The sequence below is a fragment of the Sinohyriopsis cumingii genome, chromosome 2, assembly GCF_028554795.1.
Source record: "Sinohyriopsis cumingii isolate HCF-2022 chromosome 2, ASM2855479v2, whole genome shotgun sequence".
Lineage (NCBI taxonomy): Eukaryota > Metazoa > Mollusca > Bivalvia > Unionida > Unionidae > Sinohyriopsis > Sinohyriopsis cumingii.
Window position 1 is genome coordinate 113,684,995 of NC_142962.1, and position 22,084 is coordinate 113,707,078.

The following is a 22,084-nucleotide window of genomic DNA, read 5'->3' on the forward strand; positions in this document are numbered from 1 at the left end:
CACGTATACTGTGTGCATGTCTTACATCAGTACATACTTTAACAATCACTGCATATAAATATTAACAATTACAGCAACAGAAACAACATGATGATTAATTTATCCACATTGTAACCTCGACAGATGCTCTAATATCAAGCATCCGCTTCCGACTAGAAATCATTTAACCCTGTTCATGGAAACGTCAACGTTGTTTTTCATATGTCTCAAAGCAAATAAATTAAGGGGCTGGTTGTCATAAATCTAGTTACAAAAAGCTAACTCATTTTAAGGCAGAGGAACACTATAAGAAATCGGTACAAAATCTAATTTATCTAAATTTTGAAAGGCAGTGATGGAGAGAGAGAGAGAGAGAGAGAGAGAGGGAGAGAGAGAGAGAGAGAAGTGGCCACAAGATACAAGATGGAAAGGATATAATATATATGAAAGATAGACACACGTATATAATCATTCACTCGGACAGTCACGACATTTAAAGCAACATACGACTCACAAGTTACCTCCCTTCATGAATGATTTATGAGTTGTACTGATAAAGAGAGTAGCGGCAACACAAGATTCAAACACTGAGATATATCAGTATAAAAAGGCATCGGGTTTCATGATTTTATAAAGTCTCCAATATTCTGGCTTGTAGAGTGATAACAGGGAATTTTAATTGCGTGACTTTTGAAGATGATCATAAGCAGATTATTCCCTATTCAATATATGGCTTCCAAAGATTAAAGCTCTCGTATTTCATAACGATCATCTTGATAATCAGCCATTAACACGTCGTTCGGTGTAGGCTCTCAGACAGATATTCTCAGTGATAATACCTCAATAATGAAAACATCATGAATATGGAAAACCTCTTAAAAGCAGTTTATTCCTGGTTGTCTGTTAGCAAATTACCTGTAACACAGCCTGGGTGTTACAGTGATATTTTAATGCGAATCTAAATATGTCTTCAATAGGAGCTCTCAACAAAGCGTCTATTCCCAAGTGCAGACAAATCAACATGACTGTTATGTCCTCGCTATTTATTAGTAAAAGGTATGTATACGTGACGGCTGTCCTGTGCCCAAGTCTTATGCTACGTGTTTAGGCTCTAAAAAACAGTAAACTAGAAACAGTGAAAACAACAAGCTTTGAAAAATTTAACAAAAAATGTATTTCCCTGGAGAAACACTGTAAAAATGAAGAAAAAAAAGAACTTACAGTTTTAAGAAATCAAATCCAGAAATAATACTACTAAACCGAGAACGTAAGTATAGTCATTCTAATCAGAGAGATATGTACTACTTGTAAGCAAGCTGTCCTAAGAAAGATGTACCAGGTAGCAAATATTTGGACATACAATGTAATTTTTAAAAGAACTCGGACAACATGTATGACGAACTATCAAACATGCTGTGAAAGTTTTTGTGTTATGTATATTTAATTTAATTTATATTTGATTAATTCAACTGTTTGTAAGTTTCAAAATCGTTTTATTTTTAATTTTATTACATGTCAAAATAATGTAAGTTTGTTTACTAGGAATTTCATACTGTCCAGAAATTAGTTAGACCTGATTGTTTAGTTGTGAAAACCGAACTTTGTCTCTTTTGCTGACATAGTTCATGGCCTTGATTGAGAATGATTTAAACGACTTCCTTTTTTAATTCATTCTGAATTAAGGCTGTACAGGAATACGTGACCTTAGACATGTAAATAGCCCCTAAACTGTTTTGGAATGTGATCACGTGACCCTCATACATGTATCTTTTTGCGCATTATTTGACTGCATAACCTTTGTCTATAGAGAAATAATCTCTGTTGGGCTTTTACTTTGGACACTGAAAAGTGTTTCGTTGTGACCATTTGAGTCCAAATTTTAATTTTTGGAATTCTTACTTCTTTTTCCTGGAAATATTTGAGTGGTCATACTGAATTTTTGGAAAGAAACATTTCTTGAAAATTTATTCGGAAATTTCAATCACCGAATGCTATTGTCTATGGAATAACAAAGAACTGTAGATACTACGGAACTATACTTACTACAGTATACGTCATCGCCTTCCATTTTTGACTTTTTCGTCGGGACTCGAACTTGAATTTATTAGAACATTTCATTATTAGGACTTCTAAAATTTAATTCGTAGATTATTCTTGGATTAGTATTGAATTTGATTCTTAAAACCGTAAGTTCTTATTGTTTTCATTTTTATAGTATTTTTTCAGGCAAATTATTTATTTGTTAAATTTTTCAAAGCTTGTTGTTTTCACTCTCTCTTTTGTTACTGTATATTCGAGCTTAAACACGTAACATAAGAATTGGGGCCTCGTTCAAGAATTCATAAATTTTGGTTAAAATATTTCAGAAAAATCACTTGAATTTTCCATGTTTTTGAAAACTTTTGTGAAATCGGCAAGCTTTTTCTAAAATGTCATTAAACGTAGAAACCTCTATTTCAAGTCCTAGCCAGGACCAATAGGACCTTTTCAAAAAAGATAACGAATCTTCGGAATTCAGAAATTATAAAAGATTTGGACCAATTGTTAGTTGAATATGAGCACTTATTTCCAGATGTTCCTACAAGAACAACAACATTTTCCATGACACTGAAATTGTACAATTCAAACAACACTCGTACAGGATGAACCCTCTCAAACAGGAATACTTGAAAAATAAGAAAGTCAGTATTTGCTGGAGAATTATTTTATTGAGCCCAGCAAAAGTAATTGGAGTTTCCGTATGTCTACTGCTTATAGGAAGGCGAATAGTGTGACAAAAACAGATTCTTTTCCATTACCAAGAATCGATGACTGTATTGATAAGATTGGAAACGCCAAGTAAGTCTCCAAACTAGACCCTCTGAGATGATTGTGGCAAATTCCACTAACGGAAAGAGCAAAGGAAATTTCGGCATTCGTGACTCCAGATGGATTTTATCAATATAAAGTAATGCCGTTTGGGATGAAAGGGACGCCATGAATATGATTACCTTTTGTCTGGAGAATTGTGATGCTTACATCGATAATGTCATCATCTACAAACGACACCTGGAAAGAACATTTAGCATCGATTCGGAAATTCATTGACAGACTCACAGATGTAAGTTTGAAAATTAATTTATCCAAAAGTGAGTTCTGCCGTGGTAGTGTAACCTTTCTAGGGCATATTGTGGGACATAGACAAGTTAAACCTATAAATGCTAAGGTCAAGGTTATCTCTGACTTCCATATGGCTGTAAATAAAAAGCAGCTGATGCGCATTTTAGGTATGACTGGATACTATTGGAACTTTTGTTCCAATTTTTCTGTAATTGCTGAACCTCTGACAAATGTATTGAGTAAGAAGAACAATTTCCTTTGGACTGAAACATGTCAGGAGGCTTTTGACAAGTTAAAAGCAATACTTAAAGGCGCGTCAGGTCTTACAGATCCAAATTTCAGCCAATCATTTAAACTGTCTGTTGATGCAAGTGATGTTGGTGTTGGAGCAGTTTTGATTCAAGAAGATGAAAATGGTATTGATCATCCAGTGTGCTATTTTTCTAAGAATTTAAATAAGCACCAGAGAAATTATTTTACAATCAGGAAGGGATGCTTGGTTTTGATACTGGCATTACAACATTTTGAAGTTTACCTTAGTTCAGCTCCTTCTTCGATTATTGTGTTTAGTGACCACAACCACCTTACTTTCATCGGCCAGATGAAAAACAAAAAATAAAGACTACTAATATCGAGTTCGTTGTTACAGGAATATAATATTGACATCTGGTACATCAAGAGAAAAGATCATTTAATAGCAAATGCACTTTCCCGTGTACAACAATGTACTGTTTCATGTACACTGTGTGTAATTCATAAGAGTTCTTTTTAATTTCATGTATAATTACCCCATGTTAAAAATAAAGCTTTATCATATAAATCTTTCTTTTTCTTTGTGGGGTAATCGTTATGTATATTTGATTTAATTTAATTGTTTGTAAGTTTTAAAATCTTTTTACTTCTTAATTTCATTATATGTAAAAAAAATTTAGTTTTGATTGCTAGGAACTCAATATTTTTTCAGATAATAGTTTGACCTTGACTCTTCAGTTGTAAACACCTAAAGCTGACTTAGTTCGCGACTTTTACTCAGAAATCTCTGAGACAAGTAAACAAATTTTATTTTTATCTTAGTCTTAGAGTAACATGATTGGTTTTTGTCAAGGTCATACCGGGGCTAAGTGCTTTTAGATATAAATACTTCTCGAAGATTCTTGAAAGTTGGCCCTCATCCGGGAATCTGTTTTGCTTTTCAAGTTACTGTATAATCTTAAAGGTGTGGTTTTGTTGTTTAGATTAGCAGTTATTTTTTATCCCAATTATTTGGATTCAAAAGGATTAATCCTTTTCCTAGAGATATTTGTGTGCTCATACAGATTTCTTGGACAATGACAATTCATTAAATTTTATTAGGAAATTCTAACATGGAATTATATTTTATATTTTGTATGTGTGAAGACAAAACTATGTATGCTTTCAAATATGTGAAATCCATAAAAATAAAGACTTGTTTTAATTCTTAACCATTTTTAAAACCGTTTACACGTACAAAAATCTAGAATCTAAACATAGATGGAATCGAACGAATATAGACTCTTCTAAAAACGCATGCACCCCAAGTCTATCACAGCGAGATATTGCCCTCGTGACATCACTGAAAGCCAAACATGGAGCAGACCTTTTATAATTAAATGTCGACCTCTATCGTGGATATTCGATTAGAAACCACTTTGAAAAATGCACAGTACTCATGGCTCAAAGTTAGATAAAGAAAAAAGCTCGACGGCCTGGATTTTTATCTTTGAATCTATAATACATATTATTTAAAGGGAGAGGAAGCATGTATATCCCCACTTATATGATAGAGCATGTGATACATTGACATATTTTTAAGATATTGAGGATACGAGGTAACATATGAAGTGCCTAATATAAGGACACGTTGTAACACAGGAAGTGCCTGATATAATTTAAGGATACACTATAACATGAAGTACCTGATATAACTATACGCTGTAACATAGGAAGTGCCTAATATAAGGATATGCTATTATATCAGAGTACTTAATATCTCTGTTCATTTTACTAAACTATCTGAGTGGAAGAAATGTAATGCAGATATATTTAAACAGTATAAGAACTTCAAACAGAAAAACGTTTATTAATATATATATGATACCAAAACGAACATTTTCTGATTTTCCATTTGATCTTTGTAGACCCCACGTTAAACAGTTTCCAGAAATAAAAACATCTTGCGATTTACAGAAGGGATTTTCAATTAAATCCGAGAAACATTTTAATGATCCTAAAAGAAAATCATTCACTAATATGTGTACTTTTATTTTTTTACGGATATTTCCACAAAGTGGGACCGGGTGAATCATATCAGTCAACTGAGACCCGCGATCCTCTGTCTTACTGATCATCTAAATAGTGTATGGCACTCAAAATTCCGAATTGAACGTTTACAGTTTAAATTTCTCCCGCTTTAAACACATGAATGCTGTATTAACTTTAGAATTATTTGATTAACACATTAAGGTTATATTAACTCTGCCAGGCTTTGATTAACACATCAACATTGCATTAACTTTACAAATCTTTGATTAACACATCACCATTACATCAATTTTACAAGTCTTTGATGAACACATTAAAATTGCATTAACATTACAAGTCTTTGATTATTTGACGTAAAGGCGCATACAACTATATAAGCAAAGATTTTCTCGTGATCAAGTATTGACATGAAATCCTTCAGTACAACTAATTCTAGAATTTTTAAGTTAAAATGTCCTCGCCATTTATTTATTACCCTCAATTAACGATTATAAATTGCAGGAATTCAAGGGTGAAACTTATAGGCTTGCCTCAATCATGACATCAATAAATTTATAAAACTGAATGACCATTCAAATGGTTGTACAAATGTTTGGTATATTTTTTCAGATGGGTAATTCTTGATAAAGATTTGTTAAAAAACATTAACATATCGGTGTCGGGACAGGGATCAAAATGAGATTCTTTTGGCTTGCTTTGATACACATTCAGTCACTGTGAAAAGGAAGCGATGAACATAATCTTCCCCATGGGGAAGACGGATACCTATAACCTGAGGGAAGGGGATTTGAACCTACTACGATGCTTGCTTATTGGTACAATTATTGCTCTCCGCTAGTTGGGCTTCCTTATTGTGTAGAAACATGTGTGGAATATTTCTTCCTCATCCATCACATGCTATTTATTCGCGAATATTAACCATCCGGGTGCATAATGCACATCGATGACTGCGCATCGATGACGTACAGAATGGCTTCAGAATGGCTGCACGTGAACGTGCATATTCCTTTTGTGAGATGGATTATTTAAGCCATAGTAAAACAAGGGATAAATATAAGAAAATAAAGAAAGTGATTTGGTGCAGGATAGAAAGGGTAAGAATTTGTAGGCTAGGATGAGGCTTTCCGACTTTCTGACAACAAATTCTGATTATGGGAGTGGAATTTCCGTATTTTGTTCTAATTTCTCACTGAGAAATAGTATTGTAAAAAAGACAGACTATCGACAGTATGGCTATGCATGTGAAAATACAAAGTATTTTTTAAACCTAGTGCGGTACTCGAAGAACTTGGTTTACAACAAAGAACATTGTTGAAACAAGAAGTACTTTTTATAGGCAAAGGAAATCTTAAATAAAACTTCAAGAAACATGGCAGTCATTCATGACATCACCGAAATAATGGCATCATTTACAGTGTCAGTGTGTGCAATATAAACTTCTCATGTTGGCAAATTACATTACACATATACATGGGTATGAGAGCAAAGGCAGTCCGGTTTTCCGTACTTTACAACTCATCTACATTTTTGCAACGTAATAAGAGAGTAAATGCAGGTTTTGGATTATTGCAGGAATACTTACTTTGTAGATGATTGGCTTTATTAAAAATATTTATATCCCATTACATAAGAAACATAAGAAAAATATTTAGGTATGCTGATTCCATGTTAACTGCGCTTAATAGCTGTAAAAAAATGTCGTTTTTAGTCAATGAGCTTTATACGTAAACCCAGTTCTCTCATGCAAGGATTAAGATCACATGAATGGAACGTCAGCACTATTTAGGGTAATATGTTTGATTTAGTTGTTGGAAAAATGGAAAATTATTGCTCGATAATGATAATGTACTGTTCAGAAGAAACGTAACATTATTGATGATTTATGCGATAACATTTTCGTTCAATGCTAATGTGATACAGCTCGCAGATCTCGCAGCTTATAAAATGACAAATACTTTAAATAGACTTGAGGAGAAAAACAAGACTGTCTCTATAAAGCTTGTTTCGAATGAATGCGTAGAAGATGAATGAACGGAAGTCGTGCGGATTTTCTTTGATCACAAAACTTTTGAAAGTCAGTATTTTGCGGTGAGATATCTCCCAATATATGCAAATTATCAGTTTCGCCTAACAGACAACTTTGGCTCTTCTAAATCCGTTACTGATTAGAAGATTGCAGTGGGTTTGTTTTTAACAAAGCCCTGCTTAATTGGGAGATCTATCATCTTGGACACGATTAAATTAAAGTAGATCAATCTCTGAAAAAAAACACCAAAGTTTTCAAAGGAATTAGATAATATGTGCGACCTCTATTACACGAAAACCAAAGATATGATTGGGTAAGGCATAAATCAATAATTAATTTTATACGTATATTGCTTGCTTTATACGTATATATGCAGGATATAGCGAATGATTCGATGGTGACGGGTCGCATATTATGTTACCACTGAAGGAATAAGAATATAATTCAATAAAGTTATCCCTTATCAACATGGACGTTATTATTGAAACAAAACCTATATTTTATTGTTATCAATGCACACGTATAATACAAATAATAATCACGACAGCTTTGCCATCATCTTCATTTGATAATTACAGAATTACTCACAAGGCATTACATTTAGTTCAAACATATAAATACACAATATATATATATATATATATATATATATATATATATATATATATATATATATATATATATATATATATATATATATGTTTTTAATATACCTTAGTCTTTATATATATATATATATATATATATATATATATATATATATATATATATATATATATATATATATATATATATATTACGAGACTAAGGCATATTAAAAACATAAGAGAGATTACATGTACATCTAACCTATATCTTTCTCTTCTTGACAGCTTTACGCTAGTATAGAAATACATAATGTGGACGTTAATATAAATGAAGTATGCGTTTTGAAAAGCATGTGCAAAGGTTTTGTCGCAGAAGAGTATTTCAGTTTATGTTCCAGAATTTAAAACAAAACTAAATTTAAGATGATAAATTTCAGGCCGCGAATAACTAAAGTGTCATCTTTTAAAATTAATACCAAATCTTTATCCTAGTGTGCCGCATATTAGCGGGCTTCAGTTGTGATTAAAAAAATACATGAAGATAAAAACAATCTATTTATCAGTACATTCTTTGAATATTTGAGAGAGAGAGAGAGAGAGAGAGAGAGAGAGAGAGAGAGAGAGAGAGCAAATAGTTTCTAAAATGAAAATATTCGAAACATCCTGGTCGTTTAGCGCTCACGTTCAGAAATCAAGTCCCACCTACCCACCCACCCAAAGATGTGAGAAAAAGGAACATCTCACAAAGCAGTGAAACTTAGTTTTGGCGACTTTATTTCCATATTGTATGCAATCCATAAAAAGCCGAATTGTTTTCCATTCCTGTTACAAGCAAGTGAAGTTCACAAGATGTCATAAATAAGCCAAGAAATTTTCGAGTCTGACAGATGCTAAATACTATTCTTAGATAGACTTAGCAGTCATGGTATGATTACGTGCTTGCAAATAGATCGCGAAGAGACTGATATTTTAATTTATGCCAAATTCGAATGAGAAACTACTGACTGACACCAATGCCAGATGGAAATCATAGTCACATTACCATCAACGTAATCGCAGCACTTCTGAGAAGTTTATCGAGCTGCGATGGTTAATTGGATGATAGTATTAGAACAAATAGAACCAGTGTACATTTGTGGCAAAACAAGAAATAAATTTGTCTAAGTATTCCTTCTCATCATAGGCATTAGTTTGGACATGACGCAAAGTGGGTGATATTCGTTGAACAAAGATAGATATACCTAACTACCTACCTGCCTGCCAGCCTACCAGCCTACCTATCTACCTACCTGCCTGCCTACCTACCTACCTACCTACCTACCTACCTACCTACATACATACATACATACAGATGGGTTCTCTACGCCGAACCTTACTTGGTCGAAAAAGAAGCAGTTTTATGTAAAAAGAAATGCAGGCTGAGAATTACTTTCCTACAATAATAACAATCCGTTTATCGAAACAAATTATCTAACATTTTATTTCATCAGGCAATGATCACTATTTTAGAGCTTTATCCAGCTGAGTTCACGCACAAACACGCGCTTTATTTTTGTTCTCATAGATTTCCAGTCATCCGGGTATCCTGGGTTGTCGATTCAAATACTAGTGATTTAACCGACAGCCCAGTTTCTCCTGATTTTGCCCGTTGGTTTTCAACCATACGTTTTTACACTTAAAATTCGGAAGTCTTGAAGAGGGACATGCTTATCGTAATGATTCTGGCGAGTGATGGTGTTGAATGGTTTTTTTTTTTTTTTTACACCAACATGGTGTTTCTCTTCTACCTTGGACTAGAAATAGTTCCACTTAGATGCCAGTCAAGATTGCTACGTCTATATTTTGAATGCTATAACGCTAGAACCATTACATATCTATGAACATTAAGTTATTCCAGATGTTACAATATGTTTTGAGAATGATTAATGATTAATAAATAGCTACTTAAATTACAAATACTCGACGTCCTTCAAGTTTTAAGTCGTGATATCGCTAAAGACTGTGTCATGTGATCAGAAGTAATATATCATTTGTCGAAGCTTATCGGATTTTTCTGTTATGACGGTGTGTATTTTGATTTATCTCAAACTAATTAGCCTTAGAAACACAAACGAACGTCAGCTTAAGATTAGCTTATATTACCAGCAGTAACGAAAGACGCATATCTGCTTATTAACTTTTCCAATAAATTCTTGTGGTTGTGTAAAATGTTAGCACGCTGCAAAACTTTAAATATTTTAAATAAGATAACTTTTGCATACATGTATTTTGCGAGAATTTAGTGCAGTTTGTGCTTTTTTGTTCCAACTTTTCGGACACGTCACTGGTTTATGCAGCGTTCGTCATTGATCTGCAACGAGCAATTTTGTCCCCAGTAACAAAGAACTGCGTACACTTTACATAATTATCGTGTTCACTGTGTCATTGTTATTTTCCCAAACAGAAGGCTTTAGCTAGCAATGGTTTATATTCCCATGCGGTCGTGTCTTATTTGTGTAGCATACTAGATCTGAATAAATATACATTATTATGTTCTACGTCACGTGAGATCGTCGACGTGCATCTTGTACCATGTCAACTTTCAACATCTCAGCAACGTGCTTATGGTTTCAAACAGGCATTAGACAATTTAGGTGGCGTTTGTTTGGTAATTCACACAGGCGGTATACAATTTGTTTGGTAATTTAAACATGCATTAGATAATTTAGGTGTCATTTGTTTGGTAATTCAAACAGACGTTAGACAACTTATGTATAAATTGTTTGGTAATTCAAACAGGCAATATACAATTTAGGTATAATTTGTTTGGTAATTCAAACAGGCATTAGAAAATTCAGGTATAATTTGTTTAGTAATTCAGACAGGCCATATACAGTTTAGGTGTCATTTGTTTGGTAATTCAAACAGGCATTATACAGTTTAAGTATCATTTGTTTGGTAATTAAAACAGACAATACACAATTTAGGCGTCATTTGTTTGGTAATTCAAACAGGCAATATGCAATTTAGGTGACGTTTGTTTGGTAATTCAAACAGGCAATACACAATTTAGGTGGCGTCTGTTTGGTAATTCAGACAGGCAATATACAATGCATGTGTCATTTGTTTGGTAATTCAAACAGGAAATATACGATTTATTTAGCATTTTTGGTAATTCAAACAGGCAATATACAATTCAGGCATAATTTGTTTGGTAATTTAACTTTAGTATGTTTATTGTGTTATTAAGTTCAAACAGGGAATAGACAGTTGAGGTGTCGTCATGTTTTGGTAATTCAGACAGGCAATATACAATCTAGGTAGCATTTGTTTGGTAATTTAACTTTGTTATGTTTATTGTGTTATTCAGTTTATAATGTTGCACTAAAAAACTAAAACAGTCATCATTATACAAATATGGGAGTTGTGCAGTCTCTTGTACAGAAATATGATTAAACATGAGAATGATCTATATATCGTCGATGCGAATCCTACAAGACTGTATATTATATTTTGAGGTTAATCGTACAAGACTGTATATTATATTTTGAGGTAAATCCTACAAGACTGTATATTATATTTTCAGGTGAATCCTACAAGACTGTGTATTAGATTTTGAGATGAATGCTACAATACTGTATATTATATTTTGTTGCGAATCCTACAAGACTGTATATTATATTATGAGGTGAGTCGTACAAGACTATATATTATATTTTGAGGTGAATTTTACAAGACTGTATATTATATTTTGTGGCGAATCCTGCAAGACTGTATATTATATTTTGAGGCCAATCCTACAAGACGGTATATTATATTTTGAGATGAATTCCTACAAGACTGTATATTATATTTTGTGGCGAATCCTACAAGACTGTATATTATATTTTGAGATGAATCCTACAAGACTGTATATTATATCTTGTGGCGAATCCTACAAGACTGTATTTTATATTTTGAGGTGAATCCCACAATACTGTATATTATATTTTGATGTGAATCCTACAAGAATGTATGCGAATTCTACAAGACTGTATATTATATTTTGAGGTGAGTCCTACAAGACTGTATATTATATTTTGAGATGAATCCTACAAGACTGTATATTATATCTTGTGGCGAATCCTACAAGACTGTATTTTATATTTTGAGGTGAATCCCACAATACTGTATATTATATTTTGATGTGAATCCTACAAGAATGTATGTGAATTCTACAAGACTGTATATTATATTTTGAGGTGAGTCCTACAAGAATGTATATTATATTTTGCTGTGAATTCTACAAGACTGTATATTATATTTTGAGGTGAATCCTACAAGACTGTATATTATATTTTGAGGTGAATCCTACAAGACTGTATATCATATTTTGAGGTGAATCCTACAACACTGTATATTATATTTTGTTGCGAATCATACAAGACTGTATATTATATTTTGAGGTGAATCCTACAAGACTATATATTATATTTTGTTGCGAATCCTACAAGACTATATCTTATATTTTGAGGTGAATCCTACAAGACTGTATATTATATTTTGTGGCGAATCCTACAAGAATGTATATTATATTTTGTGCGAATCCTACAAGACTGTATATTATATTTTGAGATGAATCCTACAAGACTGTATATTGTATTTTAAGGTGAATCCTACAAGACTGTATATTGTATTTTAAGGTGAATCCTACAAGACTGTATATTATATTTTGAGGTGAATCCTACAAGACTATATATTATATTTTGTTGCGAATCCTACAAGACTATATCTTATATTTTGAGGTGAATCCTACAAGACTGTATATTATATTTTGTGGCGAATCCTACAAGAATGTATATTATATTTTGGGGCGAATCCTACAAGACGGTATATTATATTTTGAGATGAATTCCTACAAGACTGTATATTATATTTTGTGCGAATCCTACAAGACTGTATATTATATTTTGAGATGAATCCTACAAGACTGTATATTGTATTTTAAGGTGAATCCTACAAGACTGTATATTGTATTTTAAGGTGAATCCTACAAGACTGTATATTATATTTTGCGGTGAATCCTACAAAACTGTATATTATATTTTGTGGCCAATCCTACAAGACTGTATATTATATATTGTGGCGAATCCTACAAGACTGTATATTATATTTTGAGATGAAACCTATAAGACTGTATATTATATTTTGAGGCGAATCGTGCAAGACTGTATATTATATTTTGAGATGAATCCTACAAGACTGTATATTATATTTTGTGGCGAATCCTACAAGACTGTATATTATATTTTTGGCGAATCCTACAAGACTGTATATTATCTTTTTGGCGAATCCTACAAGACTGTATATTATATTTTGAGATGAAACCTACAACACTGTATATTATATTTTGAGGTGAATCCTACAAGACTGAATATTATATTTTGAGGTGAATCCTACAAGACTGGACATTATATTTTGCGGCGAATCCTACAAGACTGTATATTATATTTCGAGATGAATCGTATAAGACTGTATATTATATTTTGACGTGAATCCTACAAGGTTATCTTATATTTTGAGGTGAATCCTACAAGACTGAATTTTATATTTTGAGATGAATCCTACAAGACTGTATATTATATTTTGAGGTGAATCCTACAAGACTGTATATTATATTTTGAGATGAATCCTACAAGACTGTATATTATATTTTGAGGTCAGTCCTACAAGACTGTATAGTATATTTTCTGGCGAATCCTACAAGACGGTATTTTATATTTTGAGGTGAATCCTACAAGACTGTATATTATATTTTGAGGTGAATCCTACAAGACTGTATATTATATTTTCAGGTGAATCCTACAAGACTGTGTACTAGATTTTGAGATGAATCCTACAAGACTATATATTATATTTTGCTGCGAATCCTACAAGACTGTATATTATATTTTGAGGTGAATCCTACAAGACTGTATATTATATTTTGTGGCGAATCCTACAAGACTGTATATTATATTTTGTGGCGAATCCTACAAGACTGTATATTATATTTTGAGATGAAACCTATAAAACTGTATATTATATTTTGAGATGAATTATTCAAGACTGTATATTATATTTTGAGGTGAATCCTACAAGACTGTATATTATATTTTGAGGTGAATCCTACAAGACTGTATATTATATTTTGAGGTGAATCCTACAAGGCTGTATATTATATTTTGAGGTGAGTCCTACAAGACTGTATATTATATTTTGAGGTGAATCATACAAGACTGTATATTATATTTTGCGGTGAATCCTACAAGACTACATATTATATTTTGAGGTGAATCGTACAAGACTGTATACTGTATTTTGAGGTGAATCCTACAAGGTTATGTTATATTTTGAGGTGAATTCTACAAGACTGTATATTATATTTTGAGGCAAATTGTGCAAGACTGTATATTATATTTTGAGATGAATCCTACAAGACTGTATATTATATTTTGTGGCGAATCCTACAAGGCTGTATATTATATTTTGTGGCGAATCCTAAAAGACTGTATATTATATTTTGTTGCGAATCCTACAAGACTGTATATTATAGTTTGAGATGAAACCTACAAGACTGTATATTATATTTTGTTGCGAATCCTACAAGACTGTATATTACATTTTGAGGTGAATCCTACAAGAATGTATATTATATTTTGAGGTGAATCCTACAAGACTGTATATTATATTTTACGGTGAATCCTACAAGACTGCATATTATATTTGAGATGAATCGTACAAGACTGTATATTAGATTTTGAGGTGAATCCTACAAGGTTATATTAGATTTTGAGGTGAATTCTACAAGACTGTATACTATATTTTGAGGCGAATCGTGCAAGACTGTATATTATATTTTGAGATGAATTCCTACAAGACTGTATGTTATATTTTGTGGCGAATCCTACAAGACTGTATATTATTATATTTTGTGGCGAATCCTAAAAGACTGTATATTATATTTTGTTGCGAATCCTACAAGACTGTATATTATATTTTGAGATGAAACCTACAAGACTGTATATTATATTTTCAGGTGAATCCTACAAGACTGTATATTATATTTTGAGGTGAATCCTACAAGACTGTACATTATATTTTGCTGTTAATCCTACAAGACTGCATATTATATTTTGAGATGAATCGTACAAGACTGTACATTATATTTTGAGGTGGATCATACAAGGTTATAGTATATTTTGAGGTGAATCCTACAAGACTGCATATTATATTTTGAGATGAATCGTACAAGACTGTACATTATATTTTGAGGTGGATCATATAAGGTTATATTATATTTTGAGATGAATCCTACAAGACTGTATATTATATTTTGTGGCGAATCCTACAAGACTGTATTTTATATTTTGAGGTGAATTCTACAAGACTGTATATTATATTTTGAGGTGAATCCTACAAGACTGTATATTATATTTTGCGGTGAATCCTACAAGACTGTATATTATATTTTGAGATGAATCCTACAAGACTGTATGTTATTTTTTGAGGTGAATCTTACAAGGTTATAGTATATTTTGAAGTGAATCCTACAAGCCTGTATATTATATTTTGAGATAAATCGTACAAGACTGTATATTATATTTTCAGGTGAATCCTACAAGACTGTATATTATACTTTGCGGTGAATCCTACAAGACTGTGTATTATATTTTGAGATGAATTCTACAAGACTGTATATGTATTTTGAGGTGAATCCTACAAGGCTCTATGTTATATTTTGAGATGAATCGTATAAGACTGTATCTTATATTTTGTGGTGAATCCTACAAGACTGTACATTCTATTTTGAGATGAATCGTGCAAGACTGTATATTATATTTGAAGGTGAATCCTACAAGAAAGTATTTTATATTATGAGGTGAATGCTACAAGACTGTATATTATATTTTGAGGTGAATCCTACATGGTCATATTATATTTTGAGGTCAATCCTACAAGACTGTATATTATATTTTGGGATGAATCGTACAAGACTGTATATTATATTTTGAGGCGAATCCTACAAGACTGTACATTCTATTTTGAGATGAATCGTGCAAGACTGTATATTATATTTGAAGGTGAATCCTACAAGAAAGTATTTTATATTATGAGGTGAATGCTACAAGACTGTATATTATATTTTGAGATGAATCGTACAAGACTGTATGTTATATTTTGAGGTGAATCCTACAAGACTGTATATTATATTTTGAGATGAATCCTACAAGACTGTATATTATATTTTGAAGTGAATCCTACAAGACTGTATTTTATATTATGAGGTGAATCCTACAAGACTATATATTATATTTTGAGGTGAAAACTGATAAATATCTGGATTAAACCAACATCTCTACTTGATGAATTGTGTTGCCACAAAAAGTATCAAACATCGGCTCTAAACCCTCACTTGTCACAAATTAAATCGCCTCTAAAGAATTCGAAAACACATTCTAACACATGTGTATATACCTTAAGAAAGATAAGTGTGCATCCAGTACGATTCTGACATATACAGATACAAAACAATCACTTAAAACCTGAAGGCGATTGAGGTGGGTGGGTTTACTAGAGACTATACACCTAAATATAACCGTGGAAAACATAATCCGAAAGCTGGTTTATTGATGACAGTAATATCATGCCAAACTATACAATGTTTTTAAAGTCAAGTCTACTATCACCACTGAAGCTTGACTCGTATTTATTTTCATTATTTACAACGATTCTTTACTTGTATCTGTAAGAACCGCCTTCGGAGAGATCTAAATATTCAGGCATATTACATCAGCCAAATTTTAGCCAAGCATAAGTAAGGACCGAACATGGTTTCTCTCTTTGGGATGAGTAAAAGCATTTCCGGCTCAGCGGCGATGGCCTCGAATGGCAATGATGTATATTGCTCGGAAATGTTTGACCGACGAAACGTTTTGAAATTGTTTCAGAGCAAGGAACAAGAAAAACGGAAACTTCGCACAATGCACATGTGCTAAGTCTTCCAACATAATGTATTAGCTTCTAAAAACACGTCGGCACAATGCTGGTGATATAGTCCTCATGTCGTTCAAGGGTCTGGGACAGTGGCGTAACAGCCGCCCGAGCACGCCTTGCAACTGCCTCCGTGTAGGGATGGGAACAGACCCAGTGAGGGTCCAAACTTCCCATCAAACTGCCTATTGTTGGGGGCATAATTAAGTTTTGCGATAGGGTCAGAATTTCTTCCTACGCTACTAGTTTGGAGAATTTAATAAACTGCTTCTGCCAGTAAATAACGAAACTAAGAATTGCGTTGAAGGATTTCACATAGACGGAACAAACTCATAGGAAAAGCCTTGTGCTTCCAGGTTCTACGGTTATATTACCCAACCATTTTATCGGCCTGTATAAAGAAAGGACATTAAATAAATAATAGGCCCAACAAAACAGCGATTCCCTGCAGTCGTAAAACTTTTATACCACTCGGACATTGGTAGCGATTATGTTAAACTAGGTGTGCTAGGGATAGGTTGGTGGTGGGATGGAGTGGGGTGAGGCGTACAGTGAGTCATTACATTAATGAGTCATTGAAAACAAGGAAACCAGAATTAATATTTTTCCATTTATTTACAAAGAAGAATGCCTAATTCATTGTGTGGAGGGTCAGTTAATGAAAGCTCTTCCCTCCAATTGTACTTTTTTCTTTTCATAAAAAGTCATATTGTTATAGTATATATTTTACCGTCTCATCTCGTCGATTGACATACAAAAGGTTGGGGTTATCAGGAGTTTGGAAAATAGATTTTGCACGTATTTATTTTATATCAGATATTTCGAGCAAATCTGGTTCTAGTTTCCAAAACTATTCTCAACAGTTTTCCTAAAACTGAGATTTTACATTATCGTGATTAGATATTTCAGACAATATAAATTTTTTTCTCAGTTGTAGAGATGGCGGATTGGATTCAAAATAATTTTAATATTTTAAACTCAAACACATGGAGACCGTTGTTTGTTTTCTTTCTTGAAAAAGAGCTAATGAATTTCTCAAATTGGAGTAAATCCTCAGAATTTATTTACTCAGAAACTAATACTTGTATGCCTATTCAGTTCCCTGATACCTGCTAGATGTTTTGTGAGGAGAATGATTCTTGTCCAACCAAGCAATAACAGCGACATTTAAATTCTCACCCAACCTGAGCAAGACATTTCGAAGTGATTAGCGAAGTTGGGTCAATGTGGATAATCTAGAATGGGGTAATCTTAAGTCTTTTGTATATTATGTGGATTCCCTGCAAGTGAATCTTAGAGCTGCTGACATTATCTGCAGATAACGGAATCAACGAATGGTTCCACAGCTTCTACATGGGTAGGATCACATTTTTCTGATCTAGTAATACCAAATATATAATCTACAATTAAATTAACAAAATTATTTCTAGCTTCATGGCCAACTGTTAATACGTTATGGTTTAAGCATTTTTTTTAAAATAGTGTACCCTATTACTAATGAGCGAAAGTGGTATCTATCAACAGTGCCCTGAGTTTGAAACAATTCTTTCAAAAATAATATTTTGTAGTATGGCATAAAAACGAATCGGTATGATTTTATTGCTTGAGTGTCCATTTATTAATAATATCGCTTTAAGGTATTGCTTTTACAGAAAAGACACTAAAGTGAATAATTAAAAAACATATGCGTCATCCTGGGAGGATTATGAAAGGGGTGTTTCATAGCGTTATTCATCTCTACTTGGATAGCATATTCAGGGCAACCATATGCAAGACCAAGATTGCTTATCGGATCAGATAGGTGAAACATATATCAAAACGTAACTCATTAGTGTTTGCCAATGGTTTATATCCTATGAACCCTAAGAATGCCTTATATGCTATTTTGAATTTTGGCCCCTTGGTCAAAACGGTGTAAAAGTGGTCCCCAGACCGATCACGATGTGTAAAAATAGAAGGTGCCAGGTGGTCTTCTGACTAATCGCAATAAGTTTGGATAAACGAAACGGTTTCCGGATTGTCTTCATCCTGATCACAATAAAAGTATAACTCCCATTTTTGTCCAGAAGTTAAGAATGAAGTATTTCAAAATGATTTCATCCTCTCTATTAAGTGCCGCTAAATCCATAATCGATGTATCCAGGAACAAGCTTTGAAGATGAAACATACTCATAATCGTTTGATGTGTTCTGGTTCAGTGCTGCATTATCCTCGCCCTTGTTATCTAACTGTACAGTCATTTTTAATCAGCTGACTATTATTCCATTATTAAGAAGGATGGTTTGAAAATTTGATTTTCTTTTGTGTTGCCAGGAAATTGTGATTTTACCAATAGTCCAATATGAAGGCGCCATAACTGTAAACATTTCTTTGATTATAAACTATTGCTGTCTCTTTCATAAAAGTCTGACAATGGCCTAATTTTGTTTCGGAAAAGTAGTTTAAATGGTCTGTGTAAATGTTGTTGTTGCAAATAACGTTGATGGTGCTGGGAACGTGCTGTGCAGATAAAGCTCATGGGGATTTATACTGTCAATTGTTGCAGATGAAGCTGGTGAGTGTGTCTTTGGGTTGTGCAGATAACGTTGATAGGGCTGTGTACGTGTTGTTGCAGATAACGTTGATAGGGCTGTGTACATGTTGTTGCAGATAACGTTGATAGGGCTGTGTACATGTTGTTGCAGATAACGTTGATGGGGCTGTGTACATGCCTTGTTGTTGTTGCAGATAACGCTGATGGAGCTGTGTACGGGCTGTTGTTGCAGATAAAGTTTATAGGGCTCTGTACGGGTTGTGCAGATAAAGTTGATAGGGCTGTCCATTGACTGTTTGTTGCAGACAAAGTTGATGGCGGATGACAATAAAAAGGCAAATCTTGTTATGTTTCCTTATGTCCCAGGGCTTTATCCATTATTTCATCTCAGATCCTGTTTCTGGTAAATCATGCTGTAATGTTTCCTTCCTTAGCATTGTTTTTCCCGAGAAAGTAGCTGATATTCTGCACCTAGTAGGAAGTTTACTTAAAGAATAATTGGATTATGGGGTGGCTTTTTCAAGAAAATGCCAAAATTGAAATAAGGAAATTTTGAAACTTGTCGGCTTCATTAATGATTAGAGTATATCGTGGCGGCAGTCTGTGATAATAACACGCACATGTATTAAGACTCCGGCTGGTATTGCAAACGACACTTCCAATGACACGTTTTAACACGAAGAAAGCTGGCGGAATTATCGGTAACTAATAAAGATCAGTTCCCCTTAAATCAGCAACAATAGATTATAGCCAGGCAAATTTATGACTATACAACACTTAACGTAAAAGGAGAATTAAATATCATGTTTAATGAACTAAATAAAAATATTTCAGTTTGAGAGGTACAAAAGGCTTTGAATCGAATCAAATTATGCCCCTGTTGGTAAAGGTATGATTCCTAATGAATGTATTTACAATAGTAGAGTTATTCTTGTAATTGATTTCTTTGATTTATCGAGTGCTGTATTTAAAAATGGTTACTTTCCAGAAATATGATCCAAAAGATTAGTTATACATTGCATGAAAATGAAAATACAGATGATATATAGAGGTATAACACTTCTGAGTTGCATAGATAAATTTGTATACGTATACCTAAAAATAGACCTTTTGACCAGGGAGAAAACTCTCAAGTCGTTATCTAAGCACAAGCAGAACTTAGAAACAAAAACAAGTACAGGTAACAATATTTGTATTTTCCAAGGGCTATTATTATTTCAATATTATTTTGTGCATTTATTTTCTTTTCCAGAGCTTTTGGTTACATTTTAAGTGATAACATAAATTGCTCATGTTTGGTTTAAATGGAAATATTCAAGATAAAATAAAATCAGTGTACAGTATTGTAAAGGCAAGATTTAGACTATATGTTAAGTGATGAATTCTCCTGTGTTCTTGGTGCCCAGCAAGATGGATGTTTATCATCATTTCTTTCATTGATGTGTATGATATATATATATATATATATATATATATATATATATATACCTTGTCTTAAGCCATTGATGTACACAAATGTAGCTTTATATGTAAAATGTCGAAACATTACTCTAAGAGTGTATAATCACTCTAATTTCTAGATGTTCCGGTACTTGGTCCTACCTTACCTGAGAGAGCAACACCAACTTGCTAATCACGTGTCACAATCATGTTCTTGAACAAAGTTTAGACAGGTAATTCGATTAGTCTTGTAACTGACGGGTGTTACTTTGCAACTTAATTATGTAAACAGTCAACAATGATTACTTTTCTGTTCCAGTCTTGTTACTGTATCAATATAACAATTGGTAGTTAGGAAGGACGTTTCTCAAGTAGGCTAGAAAATCACCAAAGTAATTTACCTATTAAAAGTTTGGATATCTATTAACTGTTACAATAGTACCGAAGCCGCATCCATTTTAAGTTAGCTAAGTTTTGTTAGCCCGCAACCATAATCACCCTTATCACGAAGGGCAACCTTTTATTGAGATCATTATCCGTATTGTTGACTTGGATTTTCGGACTATTTGCGTTCGATTTCTTGGATTTGATTCAACAAATCGGTGTCAGGTTCCTCTCGAGTCGATATCATCTATGACAAATGTCACAGACGTCTAAGGTTTGTTTGCATTCTTGCCAAGACGAGACGGATTGGCACACTGGCCAGTGTAATATATTGATGTCAAGTATTGATCAAAATATCTCCCTTTTCATAATAAAGACCAAAGTAAATCGCTTCGAATTTCCTTACTGGGTTTAACCTGTGCGCAGTTACGTCATTTATGTGCAATGTATTTATAATGAATGCATAGGGGCATATCATATACACAAAGAAGCATAAACATACATGAATTTGTGTATGTATGTTTGTATGTATGTATGTATGTATGTGTGTGGGGGGGTGAGGAGTGGGTGGATGGATGGATGGATGGATGGATGGGTGAATAGGTATAAGGAACCTATACTTGTGACAAGAATCACATAGTAATTATACTTCCTGTAAAAACTTAATTAAAGGGAAAGCTTGTTTTTGTTTATTTCTTAAATTTTAATTATTTAGTACCGAATGTAACAACGGCTCCTTCGTGATAAAAAATACGCACGGTC